General features: G+C 40.1%; 1 long non-coding RNA gene across 1 annotated transcript; it reads left to right on the top strand.

The window, feature by feature from the left end:
• The first annotated feature begins 407 nt into the window (after positions 1-407).
• On the top strand, positions 408-3,507 carry LOC134507602 (uncharacterized). The gene is made up of 3 exons (XR_010068930.1): positions 408-988; positions 2,072-2,132; positions 2,875-3,507. It is a non-coding gene; the product is annotated as an uncharacterized LOC134507602 (long non-coding RNA).
• The last annotated feature ends 1,999 nt before the right edge of the window (positions 3,508-5,506 follow it).

Genomic DNA, 5,506 nt, shown 5'->3' with positions numbered 1-5,506 from the left:
CAGCTTCCAGAGGCTCTTCAAGGGCCGCCCCATGTAGGCTGTATTGCAGAAGTCCATTTGGAAGGTGATCAAGGTGTGAATGACCATGTGCAATGCCTCCTGGTGCAGGAAAGAGCACAGTTGGCATACACTACTAGGTTAGAAGGGGGCAGACCTGGTAGAAAGTCTTTAATGCCCCTACTTTTTGTCCATGTTTGAAAGTATATCAGAAGGATATATATCCTTTCAAGACTAAACTGAACAACAGTGCAATTTTGAGTTGATTTGTGAGGTTGGTTACTTTCACATTCATGATCAGATAATCTGTTGCTATTGAACTTCATTCCCTGAGGTCCAAATGACCCAGCCCTGTTTGCCTTTGGTAAGGCTTTAAAGATCTGTCATCCCACCCCATCCCACCACCAGGCATTGGGCGAGAATAACATGCAGTTCTGTCACCTACGACTTTTTGACTGGCAGAATTTGCAGTATAAATTTTATTATATTTATGAAGGCTTATTTTTAGTTTTCAGTTTTTGATTGTATGCTTCCCTGATTTGTTTTGGATGGGCAGCTGGATAAATTGCTAACTAAATCAAATGAGCAGTGGCGGGGTTTTTGTGATGTGAATGTCCATCTTCAGGTGCTTTTCCTGGTGAAGCTGATATTGACATTCATGACTTCCTTTTGTTCATAGTTCCCTATTGACTTTGTTGAATTTTTAAAAAGTTGTAAGTATTCTGTTGAATACATATACACTATTCAATTCTATTTAGGCCGCCCAAATAAGGATGCACTGGAAAGATGCCGATTATACTTCAGAATTATTAATTGACATTTTTATGATGAATAATTAATCATTGGAATAATTTTTGTATCTCTGATCTGAACACATATTTGCATATCTAATGTCTGATTTTAAATGTGGTTTCTTCAGTTGCATTCCCTAGGACAAAGAAGTAAGAAACAATGTAAAGGAATTTTTCCCTCCTTTTTGCTTGCAGAAAAGGTTTGTTTGTTTGTTTATTTATTTATTTATGAAGTTATCTGTCACCTCAAAACGGTTGGACTCTTGAGAGAAGTTTTTTTTTTTTTCAAGATATGAAGGTGGGCAACAAACTACACATACCGTAACTGATGTATGTTGGAAAGCATAGGAAGATATACCTGACCTGAATAATATGTTTAATACACACAATCCTTAAAGTCAAGGCTAGCGTTAGATAGGTAGGTATTATTTAATTAACAGGTAGCTTCATTATATATACACTTACTTAAGGAATAGTCTTACTACATTGATAGGGGTTTACTCTCTGGTAAGTGAGCATAGAATTGCAGCTGTAGATAAAAAGCCCTGTTCTGTGGTTGTCTAATGCCATGCTGCTATAGACTGGTACAGGATAGGGTGCAGCCTAACTATAACTATTATACATCTGTATACAATTCTGTAACTCATACAATTATATCAATTCTAGGTACACTCCTCTTTACTAAATGCATGGGTCTGCTGTAGGGGTGGGGTGGGGGGCAAACCTAAATCTCCCCAGGCCTAGTCCAACATTAACCACTTCATATATTGCATCCCAGTGAAATCTGATATACATGTTTATTCAGAAGTAAATAGCAGGGTGCTCAGTTTGACTTGTGTAAGGTAAGCTTTGTAGATAGGCAGTGTGCTTTGTCAAAACATTTTCTCTTCTCATCTTTCATTCATGACCCATGAGATTTCCATTGGCTATGTTGACAGAGGCTGCTGGGTACTGCAGTCCAACATCTCAAGGTCCTCAAGTTGCCCATCCTTACCATGCAGTGTAAATGAAAACAGTCTTCCTTTAATAATAATCTTTGCTCCTCCTTGTTTCACAGCCTCCATCTACCAACTACATTAATCACCATTTGTGCCTGCCTGCCTAATTTGTGACCCTTCACACTGTAGAGTGGCAGCTGCCTTTTACTGTAGGACATCAATTTTGACTTTGCAGTTCCAGGCAGGCAGCAGAATTGAGGGTTAATTTACCTACATAGTTTGCTGGTGAGATGTGTTTTCCTTGATGGATTATATGATCTATTGATTTATTATCTACCCATACAGTATTATAGTCCTAGAAAAATACTGTGTGTCTACTGAACAATTCCAGCTCAAAGCTTTGGAGGTAAACTACCATTTTTTGAACTGTAATACAACCATAACGGAGAGATGTGGATGCATGTTTTTTAAACTCCAAAACAAAATAAAGCTTTTTTTTCCTTAAAAGAAAGAACATAGTTCCCATATAAAGCATGAAACAAAAATGTGTACATCTTGTGGCAAATGCTAGCAATTGCAGTATTTCATCATAATATTGTAAAAATAATTCCCCCCTTCCCCCAGCCAACACATTTTTTTTCAAAGCTCTATCTTATGCCAGATTGTTGTAGACCACTGTACAATGGGAGGGATATGATAGGACAGTTTGATTTCAGGAGGTTGGAGAAGGATTTGAGACACATCTAGATACCTTAAACCTGCTATGCCTCTTGAAATTTACTCTTTGAAGTGACCATCATTCTACATGTGCCTGCAAGTAAGTTCCATTATCTACAGGGGGTTTATATACAGGTAGATGCATATAGAATTGCAATCTAAGCAAGATATTCCAGCAGCTGAGAGGTAGGGAAAATAGACCATTCTTGACATGCCCATTTATTAGGGATGAGGTCTGCTGAATTCAGGGGAATGGATTTTTGAGTACATTGGCTTAATATAAAGGCCCCATTGCAAAGGGCCCATTACCACTAGTCCATTCTCAAGAGAGAAAAGATGAAATGTTGCTCACTTTGCAAAGTTTCAACAACTGCAATTATGCTGACTCAAATCATATAACTGATTTTATACAGTATTTGCTTTTCCAATAGATGGAAGCTGCCAATTCCTAGCTATTTAGTTAGATGGGAGATATAAGCTCAGAGGAAGGCTGCTTTTTCGTACTCAGCTGCCTGGGATTTGATAGTTGTGAACTCAGTGGAGCTTACTTCTGATTAGATGTGCATAGGATTGCACCATGCCTGCACCAATGCTTCTCAGCTCTATTCAGCCTTGCAAGAAAGTCATGTTACTTGGCTAAAAAGATGACATCATATTACTGAGAAATATGATCTTGGAACATTAGTGGCATTTGCTTCTAGAGGTCTGGAGATTTGACTAGGTCTTGGGAAGGATAATGGTCCATGTATTGTGAACACAACAACAACAACAACTTGTATGCCGCCCAACTCTCAATGACTCTGGGTGGCAAAGTCAAGTGGCTCAAGGTCTTGGATACTAAAGAGCAGTTGAAACAAAAAGCTCTTATCACTGAGCTGCATGAACAATATTGCTTGTTAAAACAGTTTCATTCTCATAAAAGATAGATACTTGATGATATTTAATAAGAACTTTGTGTTATTGATGGAAAACATGTTTGATATTTAAAAATAACAGTTACTAAGATCTTCTGTTTTCTGTCCCCTAACTGCATTGGCAAATAAAAAGTACAGCTGTTCAAATTATTCTCCTATTCTGAAGCAGAAGTTTATTATGAGAATACAGCAGTTGGCAGAGATCAGTGAAAAAGGGTACTTTGAAATGAAAAAAAAAATAGGTGTGACAAAAGTAGATTTATACTGATCTTTGTATGTGCTCTTAACCAAGGGCCAAACTTTTGTAAGATACCCAGTAAAAGAGAGCACAGTTCTGAACCCTGCGTCACAGCAAATGGAAGTCATCTTAGCCTTTGGAGCTGACTGGGCAAGTTGCAGACATACGGCTTTAGGTGGCCCTTGGCAACTATTCACACAGTTCTTGGCTTAATTTGAAAAGCCTTCTACAAGCACTTCAGACATCTGAAGAGCTATGCAGAAGAAGTCAGGTGGGGAGGGAGAAAGGGTTCATCCACATATTTCCCCTACATGTGCCTCAAAGAACTGATTATTATTATTATTATTGTTATTGTTATTATTATTATTATTCACAACAATGTGAAATCACAGCTGCGAGTTCTTTAGCTGATGTTGGCCTTCATTCTCATCGAGTTCTTCTCAAGAACCTAGGATGTCATAATGTATAGGCATAGTATATGTGCAGATGCAAGCAGTGTGGCCTTTTGTAATAGACAGATGGAAATTTTGTCAATGTGCAGATTTTTTAAGTGCCATCCAAGGCTTATTGGTATGGCACCCAGTGTGCTGATAACCACTGGGACCACCATGGCCAGTTTATGCCATAATCTTTCAACTTCGATTTTCAGATCTTGATACTTTGTGATCTTCTCCAATTCTTTGTCTTCTATTCTACTAACCCCTGGTATTGCCACATCAATTACTCACTAATTTCATATTTATCTGATCCAATGTTAAAGATGTGTTTTCCATCTTCTCCCAACACAAGCTTCACTATATGCATGATTTGGGATGCTTTGGTGGCAACCACAGTAATGATTCAGCAGAGGCCCAGCTGCTATTGGCCACTTTGGGCTGCTGTGGGCATGCTCCACCTCTCCAGTCACTGGCAACTTCCCCCCATTGCCATTTTGGCATGGACAGCAGGCACAAGGCATCTACTGTGAGCACGCTCCCTTCCCTCCAGTCCAGACCAGCATTAGGAGGCTCCTTTACAGTAGTAGTCTAGTAGTCTCCTATGAGAGGACTGGGCATGTGTAAAATCATATTTTAATAGGCAGCTTGTTTGATAGAGCAGCACCAAAGACCCAACCCTTCAACACGTATCAACAGCCTCAGTCAGCCATCTTTCGAGCAAGGTGAAAGGAGAGCCCATGGATGAAAGATCAAGAGAGAGGAATAAAATGAGAGAGAAAGCAAGAGGATGAGGAAGGAAGATGAGAGTGCAAGAAACATGAGTGTCAAAGACCAAGAGAGAATGTGAGGAGACAAATGAGCAAGAGCTAGAAAGAGAAGCAAGAAAGATGGAGTGAGCAAGCAAGAACAGTGGAGGGGAAGACAAAGGAGAGAAAGTGAGAGGCGAGCAAGTGAAAGGTGATGAGAGAAAGCATGAAAGAGACAAGGGTAGAGAAGAAGCATGCATGACAAGGGAATGAGAGAGCATTAGAGCAAGTGAGAGAGGGAGGGAAGTACAGGAAGGCTGAGCAAGTGAGGAGGATGAGTGAAGGAAAGTATGAGAGAGGTGAGCTAGTGAGAAACAGCGTGAGAGAGATGGACAAGGGAATGAGCACAACAGAGATAATATATAGATTGTCTACAGTGATGGTATGAGAGTGCCTGATCTACAGGACTTCCTGGTGAAGCAGAGCGGTAGAAAGCTGGTCAGGTTCAGGATCAGGTTCAGACAGATGGCTAAACCCATGGGACTAGAATTTGCCTTCTTCCCCAGCCCTAGCCCACCATACTGAGAGGGATTGGTGGATGTTGCTGCTAAGGAAACCCACCAATTGCTTGCCTTAACTTGTTCCACACTGAAGCTGTTGGGACTGCACCTCCTGTGGACCTTGTTAATGGAGCAGATTAGAATCTGGCTGTCAAGACAGCAAATTAT

Source organism: Candoia aspera, chromosome 1 (assembly GCF_035149785.1).
Source record: "Candoia aspera isolate rCanAsp1 chromosome 1, rCanAsp1.hap2, whole genome shotgun sequence".
In the NCBI taxonomy this organism is placed as follows: domain Eukaryota; kingdom Metazoa; phylum Chordata; class Lepidosauria; order Squamata; family Boidae; genus Candoia; species Candoia aspera.
The sequence above is the reverse complement of the archived record's forward strand: the minus strand, read 5'-3'. Positions and strand labels throughout refer to the sequence as shown.